General features: G+C 33.5%; 1 protein-coding gene across 1 annotated transcript in view; it reads right to left on the reverse strand.

The window, feature by feature from the left end:
• Positions 1-1,097: 1,097 nt before the first annotated feature.
• Toll-6 (Toll-like receptor 6) overlaps positions 1,098-17,880 on the reverse strand; it is a 29,102-nt gene continuing 12,319 nt past the window's right edge. The window contains exon 2 of the mRNA XM_072523914.1: positions 1,098-1,238. The gene's annotated coding sequence lies outside the window, so the exon portion shown is untranslated. The remainder of the gene's footprint in view (positions 1,239-17,880) is intronic.

A 17,880-nucleotide genomic window follows, 5' to 3' on the forward strand; every position in this document is an offset into this window, starting at 1 on the left:
AGGGAGAACTATGGGTATGAGTGTGCTGGCTGCGAAATCGAACATTATATTTGTGATTTCTGTAAATAAAATCCGTGTGTGGACTATTTTTAAGAGATTTACATTTTTAAGTAAGAAATAGACTTAAAATACTGTTTAGATCATTAGTAGTATGATTTTTATGACATTTTAACTGGTAGCCCATTTAACCACTTCAACTTGTGTCATTTTGAAAAAAAAAAATTTCTATATTAAAATTTTTTATTAAACTAAATTTGTTGTGTTACACTTATTTACATCAGAAAGTTTAATTGTTTCCATTTTCAGAAAGATTTATTCATAATGTATTTATGAAAAGCAAAATGGTAGCCCATAATACCAAATTTGGCTTTAATACTTTTATTTCTCTAACAATCTCCCCATCTCTTGCACAATAAATAAATCTTTCTAATTGTTGTAACTAAAGATCATTAAAAGGCAAGTGTGATTGTTTCTTTTTGCTTTGCCTATAATATATTAACATAACCTATTTGTTATTTTTTTATATTTTTCTTACTTTTTACAAACCCTTCGTTATCTAGGATCTTCAAGTTTTTCTTGTTAAGAGATAGGGTGGCATCCTTCGTATGTAGAACAGACAAAGACAGTATATCCACTTGAGTTCATTTTTACGTTACCCAAAACAGTACTCAAATTCTGGGCTAACTTTTTATCCATCCAGGTTTATTGTACGTGGTTTAGTGTATCAGTCGTGCTATTAATTTGCAGGGAATTAAATGGAGAATTTTGTATGTTACTCCTTTTCTCCACACAGTATTGTAAGCAATCGGAAGATCAAAAATTAGCGCTGAGCTTATCGATGAAGATAATGAGTGACCTGCAGTAAGTGAGTTAATGAGTGATTGGCTGGTCAACTTAACTTCTTCTTATGGCTTCTCTAGTAGTTTGTAGGTTACTCACAGCCCATATCCATTTTAAACTAAATGCTTACCATCTAAATAATTTTTTTGGAGATTTGTTTAAGGAAAAAATAACATCAATTTTTAACTAAATGCTCACCATCTAAATAATCCTTTTGGAGATTAGTTAAAGGGAAAAATAACGACAACGGCTTATTGTAGAAAAATTACTATGTATTAAATCGATAAATTATAAATTATGTAAAAATTATATAACAGAAAGTAGTATGTACAAACACAGCCATTAGTAAAAGTCTTGCAGGAGCCCCTCCGGATGGATGTCACTCGTCCTCGACATACCTTAAAGAAAAAGAAAAAACCAAAATAAATAAAATGTAAAATCTACTGTCAAAATTAAAAATATGATAAAATAAATGAAAAATAAACAAAATTTTTTAATGTTATAATACGATTATCAATAATTAGAATATAATAACTCCATAAAGTAATTTTTCTAGTTTTTCTAGCGGCTAAAGGTTGTGATCCTATTGAGTAATGTGTTAAGAGAGATCAAAAATACATCATTGTCAATTAGAGAACAGTTTGACTAAAACACAAATGATCTGCAATAGAAGCAACCCAATAACAAGGAGTCTAATACTTTTAACTAAATCTTCTTGCCACAATAAGTCTACTCTTACTTTGTAATCTGAGGAGATTATTTATAATTTGCAATATGAAGATTATTATCTCTTGCTAATTATTAATTATGCAGTATTAAGATCTAATTTAATAAGAATCATCTTATAGAGAAGAACCAAGGGCGGGTAATAAAAGGACAACACAAACCAAGTGTTTGTCATTCAAATAGAAATAATTAGAATAAAAATAATAATAATAGTGATAATAAATAATAATAATGAGCAATTGGATAAACAAATTGCTAATTTGAGAACTTATTTTCAGGTACAGGCTGAGACATCTACTTTACATCGAGTAATTTGCGCAGTAGATGATACAACGCTGCTTAAACTAAGGGAACAAGAAATGCGCATAAACCACCTGACTCAGCAAGAAAAAATGCCCACCTGGATGAGTAAACCTCTGCATGGGCGACATCTCAATGAGATCAGCCAAGAATATGTCGACAATACACCGTCGAACTATTGGTTGATATCAGGAAGATCTTTCCCGAGACTAAAGGTTTTCTACTTGCCATTCAGGATCAGGTTATACCAACTAAAAATTAAGTGAAATATATTGTTAAAAATCCTCAAGTAAAAAATGACAAATGCCGATATGTATGCCAAGCTCAAGAAACCATCCAACATCTTACCGGTGGCTGCCAGGCATTTTTCGGTACTGATTATAAAGAACGCCATGACTCAGTAGAAAATATTATCCACCAAGAACTAGCTGATAAACGGGGACTACTCCAAACCGACCATCTTCCTTATTATCAATACGTCCCTGACAAAATGCTTGAAAATGACAACTACAAGCTATACTGGGACCGCACTAGGCTTACAGACCAACCAGTGGCGCATAATAGACCGGATCTCATACTAGTAGTTAATAAAATTACTAGGCAAACAACACTTATTGATTTGGCGATACCCAACACCAATAATTTACGTGTTAAATACAACGAAAAGACCGCCAAGTACAGAGATTTAGAAATACAAATCAGGAGACAATGGAGAATGGAAAGTACCCAGACAGTACCTATTATTTTATCTACTACTGGTGTTATTCATCTCTATAAGACCATGCAGAAATCTGTACTCCTAGCGACGTCCAGATGTGTAAGAAAATTTTTGGGGGATACTTCAACATACCAAGTCACCTAGGGCTCGATAACACGGAAAGAGTCCCACCAGAGCATAATCCTTTTGATACCGTAGGTATCTGGGATTAGTGAATTTTCCCCTTAGAGGGAGTGTGAGCCGTATGGCTAAATCTGGATAATAATAAAATAAAAATACAGAAAAAAAATAATTGTATAAATAATAGGGACTATTTGTTTGTAGTTGTTGGTACTAGTAATATGGGTCGCTGTCCCATATTATAGTTTTATAAACCATCATAATTTATAAAGTTAAATTATGTAATTCAAAGTTAATTTAACAACATTTAAAGAGTTTTTACCCATGTATTTAGTGGCTTCTAACATGTCCAGATAGCACTGATGATGGAATATTAATTCCGAAAACGTTCTGTGATGTAGCCCGATAAGGTTTTTAATATTATACCTTTTATAAAGGAATTTTTAAATAATTTTTGGTGATACATGGTATACAGCAAGCTATACTAGGAAGTTTTCTTGTGGATATTAAGAAATGACATTTATTTCTATATTCGTGTTTATTACTAGTCATGCCGTATATTGAATGTTTGTTCGTGTCTTTTTAAAAAAAATTACTCTTGACTCACTTTAAAAGATAGAACGATAGAAAACTAAGCCCAGATTTTAATTATTATGTTTATATTTATGTATTTATAACAGTGTGTATATGCCCTCTATTTTACTAAATTCATTACACTGATAACGGTAAAATTAAACATACAATTCAAATCCCTAACATTTATATTGAAATACATTACGAGTATACTATTGAAAAATGAGAAATTTCATCGTTAGTATTTTAATAATTTAATTATTGTAGGCATGCAGGTTATAACTGCTGGTAATTTTATTATTATTAAAGTTATGTAAATTCATTTTTGAAATTACATGGTTTATTCTCGATTTGGAACTGCACGATTCACAAAGTTTTTATGGCAAAAGATAAACTGGTGTGTACAGCACTGTTCAAAACAGCAAATATTGCAGTGTTTCGATCCCTTCTTGAATGCTGCTCATATATGAGCCTTTCGAGTTGAAAATAATAATACCTTCGGTCGATATTTGCCGTTACTACCGGTATAAAATCTGATTGGCTCTATGATTCATACAATTTTGAATCTCTGCAAATATGGGCTACAAGAATCCCTTTCAATAGACGCTGTTGTCCTTACTGTGGATAATATTTAACGTGGGCATGTTATAACCTATCCATATTCTGGTTTTTAAGCGTTTACACGCTCATCCTGTAGGGATCTCTGGAGTGAGTAACACCGAGACGCAAATTCTCAACTTTTACCGTACTACTCATCCATAGGTCCGATCTGATACACTAGCGTATTCTAGTCTAAGTAGCAGATCCATTTAGAATTTTAAACTGCTACGTTAGCTTTTTTGTTTTCTAGCCACGGTCTGAACCATCCATCACTAGATTATTCACAGTGAAATGAATGTGATTTGTCCGAATGGTCTGCTGGGCTCTCTGACCAACTACCGAACCAATTATATTATAATTACTTAACAAAGAATATTGTATTAAATATATTAACATTTAATATTTTTAATTCATTTTGTATTTTATTATTATATCCCACTGTATATTAGTTTGAAGGTTTAGATTTGGAAAATTCTTTTGTGCTGGTAATAGCCTTTCCCATCGACCATAAACGCGAGCATTGGGTGAACTCGAATCTCCTGTTTGCGCTAGCCGCACTTCAGAAAGTCTAGCTTAGTCGTAATACTAATAATTTTACTCAACTTGTGTCAATCACATCACCGTTTTCTAGTTTTTTTTTTTGCACATACATTCAAGACGACTAAATTTCATTAATCAGCTGTCGTAGGTAAGTTATCGGCGTCCATAATATGTAGTTGTAATTGTTTAAATAGATTTGTTAAAACGTTCACTGCAAAATTTTGTATTGTCCCAGATTTTCTGGGTGGTCCTTCTCCCCCAGGAAAACTTTTTCCTCTCCTTGGGAACGAAAACTCGTTCCCCAAGGAAAAAACCAGCGATCTATGACTAGTGCTCGAAACAAAGGCGAGGTGTAAGAGCAAACACACCTACATCTTCACACAGATATCTAATATCCAATATACTAAGATGCGCAGGATATGTTATACCGAGTAGGGAAGTAGAAATCGTTGGGGATCATCAGTGGAGATTTAGACGGGGCCGTTCTACTATTGACCAGATATTCACAATAAAATAGATAATGGAAAAATGCTGGGAGTTTGATCGTGAGAGCTTTATTAGATGTTCATAGATTTTAAACTGTGGACAGCGATACAAAAACTTGGCTTTCCAAAAAAACTAGTCAACTTGTTACTGATCTGCATGGAGGGATTACGTTGTAAGGTGAGAATTGGATAACAATACTCGGAGACATTTGAAATAAAGATTGGACCAAAAAAGAGGCATGCATTTTCACCACAACTTAGCTCTGGAACAAATAATCAGGTCAAAAATCAAAAAACCGATCACAGTATTCCACCAAAAAGAAACAAACTTACTGTTGGCATTTGCAGACGATATTGATCTAACAGGAAACACCAAATTAAGGATGAAGGAGACTTCCATAAGGTTCAAGAAAGTAGCAGGGAAGGTGGGGCCCCTAATCAATGAAAGCGCAACTAAATATATGCATATGATCCGCAATAAACACTTAGATATACACATAGAATCGGACAAAACATCACCATCGATGACTTTATCTTTCAGTATGTCAGAGAATTTAAGACTATTTGAACAACAATAAATGAAGACAATAACTGACCACAAGAAGTAAAATAGGATACCAGCCGGCAACAGATGTCTTTATGCCCTTCAAAGCTTATAAAATCAAAACTAATAACAAGACATACAAAATACAACTATATAAAAGTCATACGACACGTAGTGATATATGGTAACGAAATGTGGATTTCGTTACAAGGGCAAACGAAGAGCGACTACTTGTTTGGAAAAGAAAAATCCTAAGAAAGATCTGTGATTCTGTGTTTAAAGCAGCAGCAGGACAATATAGGATGAGAACTAACAAAGAGCTCAAAAAACTATATCCAGATGCTAACATAATAAAAAAAATCCAGTGACTCCAAGACTTCAGTGGGCAGGACACCTCAAAAGACATTCTGACAAAAGAATAGTAAGGATGGTATGAGAAGAAGCCCCAACTGGAAGAAAACCACGTGGATGACCTCGACTTTGGTGGAGAAATAATATAGAAGGAGACCTTAAAATTATGGGCATGGAGAATTGGTTGCAGATTACTCAAGACAAAGACAAATGGAGGCATGTTGTTAAGTTAAAACTCGCAAAGGGTTGTAACACCACGGAGTAAGTAAGAAGACCAGATAGAATAAGAGCTGTAGGACGGTCTAGAAAAGTTGAAAAAATGCAGTCAGGAAAGATCTAAAAAAAAATGAGAAGAGGGTGGATACTAGCACAGAACCAATAAGAATGGGAGATAATAGTAAACACGGCAAAGACTCACGAATAGTTGTAACGCCAATGATGATAAGAATAAGATCTTGATTACAAACTGCCTTACACGAATTTTAAGTTAAAGAAAAAATATTGATTAGTCTTGTAGATTAGGTACATTCTCGCTGTTGATAAAATAAATAAATGCTAAAACTACAGATACTTTTAAAAATAGATAATTATTCACGCATGTTGGCACTATTATGCGTTTTACAGTTTTCTAGTATTTTAATATCTTCCGGTAAACTTCAATGAACGATCGATTCATCAGCGAGTTGCGAAATACTATCTTTCACCATACTACTTATCCATCGGCCAACTAGATTAACTTTAGATTTTAAGACAACTTGCTGAGCAGAGATTAAACAATAATAATCTCTTATAATTTTTAATTTTGCTTGTGTCTAACTTCTTTCTTTTGTCATATTACCATTACTATATTGATATTTACATTTACATAAAAAAATGTTTTTTTTCCAAGATGTTTTGTAACTTTGTCCTAACTTTATGATAGGTGGTCAAAATTTCTTTTGAAGGTGTGGCTGGTGAAAAGATTGGATGGGAGAAAAATTTGGTATTGAGGTAAGGTGTGAATGGGAATGGACAGATAGCTGGCCTAGTATGATTAAGAGTACGATAGAAAAAAAGAAGGAGGAGATACAATGTCAAACTGGGAATAGGACGCTTGAATCAAATTTTTGTGGACACTACAAAGAACTGCGGGAAGAAGGAATAAACATACATACATTATCTACTGGAAATGGAAAATTTTGGGGACATTCGATGACTGTCCAAATTAAGATGTGGAGTTCTATATTTGAATGATCGACCTGGTAGATGAAAAAAGGTTTTGCTCAATGTGTAATACGAAGGAAAGGAAAGATGTGATAGATTTTTTGGGAAAATGTTTGGTGTTAAGACAGGTTAGGTTAAAGTGGTTGGGAAGAAATGAACTTAGTAGAGTGGAAGTAGTTACTATGATTAAACAGGGACTGACTTAGCAGGTTATTGTAGGAGGGCATGGCCGTATAGGTATCACGTTCAATATTATCTTTTTATCTGTCTTATTGTTATTATCTATTCATAATATATCTATTGACAATCTTGTCTCAGATTTAGCCATACGGTTCACACTCCCTCTAAGAGGAAAATTCACTCATTCCAAATACCGACGGTATCAAAAGGATTGAGCTCTGGTGGGACTCTTTCCGTGTTATCGAGCCCTAGGTGACTTGGTATGCTGGAGTATCTCCCAAAAATTTTCGTATACATCTGGACGTTGAGAGTAGTACAGCTTTCTGCATAGTCTTGTAGAGATGTTCATTCAGACCTAGCTTTCTTACGTTTTCTAGGAGGTTCTTCGGTATTGTCTGGGAACTTTCCATTCTCCACTGTCTTCGTATTTGAATTTCCAGATCCCAGTACTTGGCGATCTCTTCGTTTTGTTTAACACGAAGATTATTGTTGTTGGGTATCTTGGTTATCGCCTCATCAATTAGTGTTGTTTGTCTCTTTAGTTTATTAACTACACTCATTTTAAATGCATGCTATACCTTACTGTTATTCAAAAATTGTTATTATTGTTTAGTCTAGTGCGAATTCTTACTCAGTAGGATATACACATTTAGTTTATTACTATAACATTTATATGAATATTTATTTAGTTTATTATTTATTACTTATATTATTAATTTAATTTTAAGAGAGAATATTGTATTTTTTTAATGAGAAATAAAAAGGCATTATTGATTGATTGATTACTGTATTGATATTTCAATGGAGGTGGAAAAGTCATCTTAATAGATCTCGGTTCCAAAATTTTTTCCAATAATAATTATAACAAATAACTCTGTATTAAACAGTATGTATTATGCAAAACACATTATAACTTTAATTGTTTATTTGTCATTATAGTAATCCGGGGAGCCCATTATAATTTTATCAACAATTCACCAATGCGGGTACATCGCTCGCAAAACGGTCACAATTGGCACACAGGTTTAAATAATTGATTAAAAAAGCTATAGGCAATAGTTCATCAGTTCCGCAATGTGTAATAAAATTTATTATTCAGCCGATCAATCTATTTAGCTGTACAAGCCAGGCTACAATTTAGAATTTATGGCAAATTAAATTTTGTTAGTGATTTTTTTTTTCATCAAAATCAACAGCAAATCTCCGATGCGGAATTTATTATCGGCTATATTTGTATACCACTTCACGTGTTATGTTAATGGTACAATTTGGTAAATTCCATTTGGCTTTACATAGGGAAAGATATAATCTTTAAACAATGAGAAATGCAAACTTTTTCAATGTATGTTTTTATCTTTTAAATAATTCCATAATGGAACTACAAAAAAACTCAGTGGATAGCTGATTTTTGACCAATCACCCAAACTCTTGCCTTATATTTGATTTTATAACAATTCTTATTATATATTTTTCCTCTCTCCTCCTCTATCTTTTCTCCTTCGTTAGGATGTAGTGGCGTCATGTAATTTGTTTTACTATTTCTGTCCAATTATCTGTGTAGTGTGCGTGTTGTTTTGCTTAGGAGAGTGAGTAACCAGACCATCGTACTGGAGGTCTTCCTCTGGATCTTTTACCCGCTATGTTACCTTCAACTATCATTCGCTCCATGTCTTCTCTTCTTCTAGTTATATGTCCAAAAGATCTTAGTATATTTTGGTTGATAGTTGTGATGAGACTAGTTTTTATGTTAAGTTCTGCTAGAATTAAGTTATCTGTGCGATGGGCGGTCCATGGTATGCGCAACCGCAACATTCTACGGTAGACCCACATTTCAAATGCCATTATACGCTTTGAATCGGCTTTTTTTATTGTCCAAGTTTCTGAAGCATAGGTGGCGATAGGAAATGTCAATGCTCGAACAAGGCGTAATTTTGTGTTTTTTTGCGATGTCAGTGTTCTTCCAGATTTTTGTGAGTTTGGTTGTTGCCGATCTGGCCATTGTGATGCATCAACGGTTCTCGTCTTTGCATCATCCACTGTCTTTATAGCCACAGTATATTTGTTTTACCATAATTCATTTGAAGCCCTATATTTTTAGATGTACTTCTCATTCTTCTTCTTCTTTGAGTGCCTCTTCTATCGGAGATTGGATATCATTAGGGCGATTCTAATTTTATTTGCTGCTGTTTTGAATAATTCGTTAGTCGTACAGCCAAACCACTCTCTTAAAATTCTCATCCAGAATATTCTTCTACGGCCTGGATTTCTGCGGCCTTGGATTTTTCCTTGTATTATATTTTGTAGGAATGTGTACTTTTGTCCTCTAATCAGGTGGCCAAAGTATTCAAGTTTTCTCTTTTTTATATTCAGTATAACTTCTGGATCGTTATTTATTCTGCGTATTACCTCTTCATTTGTAATTTTATCCACCCAACTTACTTATTTTTATTATACGGCGGTAGCACCACATCTCAATTCTTTCAAGAATTTTAACATTCTTCTGTTCAAGAGTCCATGCCTCAACACCGTAAAGCAAAGTACTGAATACATAGCATTTTAACATTCTTGTTCGTAGCTGAATACTAATATAACTGTTCTGATGAGCTTTATTAAAGCAAAATACGTATAAACAGATACATAGACGATTTGTACGTGAAATGGAATCTTTACTGTCTTTTTCATTTTATTCGGATCTACTCTGTATGAGTACAAGAAACCAATTCGCTAACGATTTCTGCTTAGTTGAGGAGACATGTCGTGGAATGCAAATTTTAGATTCCCCATATCTCTATTAACATCTTTATCAACGTCTGGCTATGCCTTGCAATTTATAGAAGGCTCAGATTAAAGCAGTTATCTGAATTGTGTTTCGAAACTATTTTACGGATTTAATATCAGATGTCGCTATTGCGTCCGTTTCGAAGCCATTTTACCGTTGCTTCCCAAAGACAGAAAAGATCTATTTTTCACGTTGAGAACGCCTATGAATAACTGTTCTGATGAGCTTTATTAAAGCGAAATACGTATAAACAGATACATAGACGATTTGTACGTGAAATGGAATCTTTACTGTCTTTTTCATCAACTAATATAACGATTACAAAATATTTTTTTCATTTTTATAAAGGTGCTCATAAAAATACCAGTATAATATTAAAAAAGAGAATACTGCTATGCAGAATGAAGAGCGTTGTTATTGCTACGTAATCTGATTATAGGGGCTAGGTGAAAAATTTAATTTAATTTAACTGAATTCGATAAAACGCGTTGCATAAATACTACCCGGTATTTTCGCAATTAGTACAACAAACATTATTTGCCGAAATTTGGCGCAAAATGGTTTTGGTAAATGCAATAAGCTGCAGCTTTACCGATGATATTCAATATTAAAGTGTTACATTTAGAATTAATAATTGAACGATTTGGATAATGAAAAATGTAAACAATCATACAAATTATTAAATATTTTATTGATTAAATCAAATTAAACGACAAATTTAATCTGCCATAGGTGCAGTCAGCGAGAAAATAGTTAAAGGTAACTAAAAGCGAATTAAAAACCAAGATTGGTTTGACGAAGAGTGTCTGTCAGGTGATAGAGCAAAGAAAAAGAAGAAAGCCAGACAACAATTACTAAGAAATAATAGAGACTGTATAAAACAAGCATAAAAAACAACGAGGGAAACTTGAAGCTCTGTTTAGAAAGAAAAAGGATATCGTAGTGAGTCAAAATTAAAAGCGATAGAAGAAAAGTTCAAAAACAAAGAGAAGTCGTTCTATCAAGAAGTTGAAGTGATGGGAAAAGGTTACCAAAGTCATCGTAGTTATAATGCTTCTCTTTCCTTGGATCTTTCCCTGCATAATCAGTTGGAGCAAGGTGTATTTCTCTCCACGTGTAATGTGTCCGAGATATTCCAATTTTCTTGTTCTAATTATATTTAAAACTTCTATTTCTTTATTCATCCTTTTCAGAACCTCTTTGTTTGTGATGTGTTCTGTCCACGATATTTTCAGAATTCTTCTATACACCCACAGCTAAAATGATTCCAGTTTTTTCATTGATGTCGCATTCAAGGTCCAAGATTCTATTCCATAAAATAAAGTCGAAAAAACATAGCACCTCGCCAACCTAACTCTTAGTTCCAATTTTAACTCCCTTGTACATAGCACTCTTCTCATTTTGTTGAAATTTGCTCTAGCCTTTTCTATTCTGATTTTGATCTCCTGAGTATAATCATTTGTGGAGTTAATCATTATTCCCAGATATGCATATTTGTCCACTTGTTCGACTTGGTTCCGTTTATTAGAAGATTCTCGTTATTTCTTTGAGTTTTAGATATTCTCATAAATTTCGTCTTCTTGACATTCATTGTTAGACCATACGCTTTTCCATACTCCGCTATTCTGGTCACCAGTCTCTGAAGATCTTCAATATTTTCGGCTAAGATCACAGGGTCGTCCGCATATCTAATGTTGTTAATGGGAACTCCATTTACCTTTATTCCAGCTGTTTCACCCTCAAGAGCGTTTTTCAGAATCTCTTCGGAGTAGGCATTAAAAAGAATTGGCGACAATACGCATCCCTGTATCACTCCACATCTTATTTCAATTTCTTCTGACAGCTGTTCGTTAACACGTACTTTTGCTCGCTGTTTGTAGTATAAATTTGATATGATCCTGAGGTCGTTGTAGTCAATTTTCTTTAATTCAGGACATTCATTAATTGTTTATGTCATACTTTATCGAATGCTTTATTATAGTCAATAAAACATACGTATATATCTTGATTGACGTCTAGGCATCTTTGTATCAGTATATTAAGTGAAAAAAGAGCTTCACGCGTTCCTAGGCCTTTGCGAAAACTAAATTGTGTATCATTAACGTCTATGTCCAGTTTGTGATATATTCGGTTATGGATGACTTTTAGTAGTAACTTTAGCACATGAGACATCAAGCTAATGGTGCGGTAATCGCTGCATTCTCTTGCGTTTTTCTTTTTGGGGAGACAAATAAAAATCGACATTAACCACTCTTTGGGTAATACACCTGAACTATAAATTTGGTTCAGGCGTATTACTTAAGAGTGTCACTAAAACATCAATGTGCTTCTTATCTAGAATTTTTAGGATTTCTATAGGAAGCATGTCAGGTCCAGGGCTTTTCCCACTCTTCATTGTTTTTAATGCGTGTAATATTTCTTCTTTTGTAATATATGGACCTATTTCTTCTGACGTAAGTTCTATGTGCTCCAGATCTCCTCTTTCATCATCGAACAATTCGTGGATATATTCTGCCCATCTTTGTATTTTCTCGTCCGTATGTGTTATAGTAGTCCCGTGTCTATCCAGAATTACATGAGTTGGATTTTTAGTCCTGCCAGTTTTTTAACTTTCTTGTGTAGGTTAAACAGATCATATTTATTTTGAAGGTCTTCGATCTCTTATTTTCTTATTTAATTTATTTCTCTCATTTAATTATTGATCCGGTAGAAATATTGAGGTAGCGGAAAAAATACTTCGAAGAGTTATTGAATGATAAGGTAGAGCGCGAAGCAACTGTCAACTGGGCAGTTGAAGAAGATGATATAGTTGAAAGGAAGCCTACAGAGAAGGATGTAGTCCAAGAAATGAAAAATTACAGGTTTTGATCGATCGATTCGGGATATTGTAGTATGAAATACTCTTAACCTCCAGCCCATTTTACGAGAATGTAATCCTACATCAGCTAAAGTAATTGCTTGCCCACATTCATCGTGGCTCAGATTTCTTTAAGTACGGTCCATGTCAACTAACGAACATATCTACAAAGCAAGGATCTGAAACTACTTTCTTGTGGGATAGTTAAGTTAAATATTATGTTTTTATGGGATTAAGCCATATTTATTGGTGGTTATTGGGATGAAAATTAGATTTTTAATTAACTAATGATTGACGTTTCGATTTCCACTCCGGATCATCATCATCATCAGTGGCATTACAGCTCGTTATGAGCCAAAGCCTTCTTCAGAACAATCTTCCATTCGCCCCTGTCTCTGGCAACTCTTCTCCATGCTTTAACTCCGATGGATTTTAGATCATCCTCTATGTTATCTTGATACCTAAGTTTTGGTCTTCCTCTGGCTCGTCTTCCCACTGGTCCTTTTCGGTCAAAAATTTTTCTGATCGTTGCATCTTTATCTCGCCAAATTACCTAATGTCCTATTCATCGAAGGCTTTCTAATTTAATACATTTTACAATGTCAGGTTCCCCAAAAACTTCTATATAACTCAAAGTTGTAGCGCCTACGCCACAAACCCTGTTCTTGGATTCCTCCATATATTTTCCTTAGAATTTTTCTCTCGAAACGTTTAAGCAATTCTTGGTCGTTCTGTGTAAGTGACCACATTTCAGACCCGTATGTTAACACTGACCTTATTAGTGTTTTATATTATGGTAACTTTAATTTTTCTGGGTAGTTTTGGGGCCATATGTTTCCTCAAGCCATAATAGCACTTATTGGCAAGCACTATTCTTCTTTTAATTTCTTCGCTGACATTGTTGTCTTTGGTCAGCAGCGAGCCCAGGTACACGAAGGTATCCACACCTTCCAGTTCCAGATCATCAAATAATAGTCTAGGTATATGGTTGCCTGATCTAGTACAATACATATACTTGGTTTTCTGTGCGTTTATTTTTAATCCCATTCTAAGTGCAGACGCCCTTATTGATCGAAATGCTTCGATCAGAGATTCTGTGGACCTAGCAATTCCACTGCGGATATCGTTCTCAAAAAAGGTTTTTTTGTACAAATTATGTGTGTAAAGACTGTGTACAACCAAATATTTTGTTATTCTATCCGAAACTTCAAATATAAGTTAACAAAAATGTGATTTTAATCACACTCACAACCAATAATTGGGGGGTAATCCCATAAAAAACATAATATTTAATCTACAAAGCAGTAAAACAATATATTGAATTTGAAACAATATTGTCAATCTAAAAATGTCAATTTTTTTATTTTTGTTTTTTTTTGCCTGTTTTTTTTTATTTTTCACACCCTTATACCAAAGCTTATAATTTCTTAAAGATTATTACAATTCAATAAAATAACGTAATGATTTATTCACGAAAATGTTAAGAAAAGACAAAGCTTTCTCGCAATATTAATAATATTATGTATCGTTTGTTTCTAATATATTCCACGGGTGTTTCTAATATATTCGACAACTTTATTTTTATACCCTGTATATGGGTGAAACATTGACGTTTATACGAATATACTTAGTAAGAAGGCAAGAAAAGATAGAAAAAGAAGAAATGTTAAGTTCGAAAAACTACAGTAAATGCATGTAAACAGTGGTGTTATAATTCAAGGTTATTTCAAGGCAGTAGTCGTAAATGAATGGTTTTATAGAGACACTATGTTGTAGTTTCTTATACTTTTCTGATTGTTCAAACGTTCTTATCTTTTTTTTAATTACTAGAAATCCATTAATCTTAATTGGATAGTGAACTTTGATGACACCCGCCTTTATCTTTTTGCGATAAAAAACGGCTTGTTTGTGGTTTTTGGTCAATGTTATTTATATTTATAGTTCTGGGGAATTGATTTAAAATGATTACATTCATTGAGAAGATTACGATATTATTTATAATGACGTATTCGTGGTATAATAAACATCCTTTCTTTTTTGCACTAAATTATATTTATAAAAATTCCAAGAAACTAATATCTACATTTATATTTATATTTATTAGAAATAAATATTAATAACAAAAACATTTATAATGTATATCTCTTTTCGTAGGTTGTTGTTTCAGATATAGATTTAAGCGTATTTGATGAAGAAATATGAGTTATAAAAAATCAAATATGATTTACTTATTTTCAAAAAAAAAGCTTTAACCTGAAAATTTACGTGACGATCTCATACCCTGAGATAGTGTTAGGCGATGGTCTCTAGTAAACGCCGTGCGTCTGTAACGTTCCAACAGAGAATCGAATTTAATCGAATAACATAAATTTAGATCGAATTGTTTGTCTTTAACAGATTCGTAATGAACTATACAGAACCCACTGCGTTTCACGGCAAAAAGTTTTCTTTTTTCCGCGCCCAGAACAAAGCATGCAATTGGCAGAATACGCTTTGGCGCATAATTTTCTAAATGCCGCAATTTATAGCAATCCTTGAAAGACGAATGTCTAAAAGCTTCTTAGTAGCAAATCCAAACTTCGCCACTCGTTTTGAGGAGGTGAAAGCAGCTTGTTGTTTTATCATGCCTTGTGAAAACACTCTGTAAGTACCACCATTTTGAATAACTCTTCCTCATATTTATCGTAAATAATCTTATCATCTTTCTTATTTTTTAAATCGTTGTAATATCATTTCATCATCTTTCGTTTTTTTTTTATTTTAAATCATTTTATCATATTTCTTATTTCTTTTAAATCATTTTATTCCTATTTTTATTTTAAATCATTTTATGATCTTTGTTATCTATATCTTTAACCATTTTATTGTCTTTGTTTAAATCATTGCCGGCTGTGGATGGTTCTTGAAAACTGAAATATTTTTAGGTGTTCGCACGAGACACCGACATCCACATTTCACATGACACGAGTTTCTGGATGAGGCATCCGAGTGGTAATATAAGTAAAGTGTTTATATTCTTAGGAAGTGCCGCCACCAAGCAGTGCCGCCACGTGGCTGGCTGGCGTGGCATTTTTTGTCTGTTATGGATATAAAGTAAGCGTGTCCATTAAGGCTGTTTTAGCAGTTCAAGTACACTGCGATTTGAAATGGGCGTATCACTTACTTTTCTACACTGCTTACGCGAGACCATCTTTACTCAGTGCCGCCGGCCGACGGGTAGTTTAATGACAACAAATACATTATTCTCCATTCAAATTAGTTTTAACACGAACTAACTGACCGTACGTTCATGAGATTTGACGTCACGAAGGCGATAACGATGAAACTAAGCCTAATGATGAGTAACACGTTTCACTATTAGATTTCAGTATTTCTTAGCAATTTTCTTTAAAATTGGAACACGCTTTTCTCGACTATTACTGGACACAGAAAGGTGAAACAAAAATCAACGATTACAGAAAAAAAAAACTCTTTCGAGTGATGGGCGTAAAAAGTTTGGTTATAATAGAACGTTAAACAGTATATTCCAATTTTTCAACAGAAGTTTCAAAAAAATAAAAAAAGAAAACCATCAGTTTAAAGGCAACATAATTTCGAATAACGTGTCCAAATTTCGAGACATTTTGTCAGTAAATAACAGAGAAAACACTGTCCCTAGGTTTTGGTGCACCGATAAAACAGCCTTAATAAGTTTTCTTGCCGTGTAGATTTCTTCAGCGGCGAATGTTTTATTTTTTGGCGATGGCCCCAAATATGTATTGCCGTGTGGACTTCTCCAGCGGCCTGTGTTTTTATTTTTGGGTGTGGTTCCAAATGTTTACGTCGTTCTACCTTCCAAGCAGTGAAGTGTTTCCTTTTTATATAGATAACAAAATACTATGGACAAAAGCTTAGTTTTTGTTTATCTTATTTAATTCAATATGGTACATTTTAAAATATAGTTCTATTTGACTACGTGAAGCGTAGTAAATGTAAGATCTAATTCTTTTTTAAATACTATAAATATGTCGAATTGTAATATTTCAGGAAAAATTAAGATGAGCCCATCCTACTTTATCTAATTTAGAAATTTAATAAGTATATTTTAATTAAAGGTTAGCAGCAAAAATAAAATTAGAGACATCCAACTGCTTATCAAGAATACACCAGTGGACAGAGTAAAACAGTTTACCTATCTTGGAACAATAGTAAACGAACAATGGGATCACTACTAAGTAGTAAAATGTAGAATAGAGAAGGCTAGGAAGCCAAAACCTTAATCTGGAGTTAAAAGTAAGGCTCCTACGATGTTATATCTTCTCGATATTATACTATGGAGTTAAATTCTGGACACTCATTAAAGCGATGGAGAAAAAACTTGAAGCCTTCGAGATTTGCCTATACAGAAGAATGCTAAGGATATCATGGACAGACAAGATAACCAACGAGACTGTATTACCAAGAATGGGGAAAGAAAGAGAAGTAATGAAATGAATGTATTTAAAGCATCAGTTAATAAAATAATTATACCCAGAATGATCGCCAATATTCGAAACGAATATGCACCAAAAGCAGAAGAATTAAAAGTTAATATTAGATATTATATTATTTAGCTAAGGTACTATAAAGATATATGTCCGTTTTTCTTTTGCTGATAAGAAGTATCTTAACTCACCTCTTTCAAATACTTATATATTTAGTAATTGTTAATTCTTTTTTTTTTGTTGTTGTTATGGAAGGAAAATAATAAATTTCCTTCGCTGTGTAGTAGTGTATATACTTTTTTGTATTATGAATTATGTTTTCCAATAGATCCTTTAAAAATTCGGGTGGTGCCCAGTACTTATCTTTTATATCTAAAAAAAAAACGTTTGTTCCGCTCGGGTAAGTAAAAGCACAATAATAGTATGTCAATTAAGATGATAGCAGGATTATAGCGCCTGAGGAGTCTAATCGGCGATTATACCGCCTAATGAGGAGTAGTCTTTCGTATGAGATTTCTTGTACCCAGAATTACCATGTGACAAGCATTTTGCCGATCAGTAGCCTCTATAGCGCATCAGCGTGCTATCGGAGGGTGGAGGT

Source organism: Diabrotica undecimpunctata, chromosome 2 (genome assembly GCF_040954645.1).
Source record: "Diabrotica undecimpunctata isolate CICGRU chromosome 2, icDiaUnde3, whole genome shotgun sequence".
Lineage (NCBI taxonomy): Eukaryota > Metazoa > Arthropoda > Insecta > Coleoptera > Chrysomelidae > Diabrotica > Diabrotica undecimpunctata.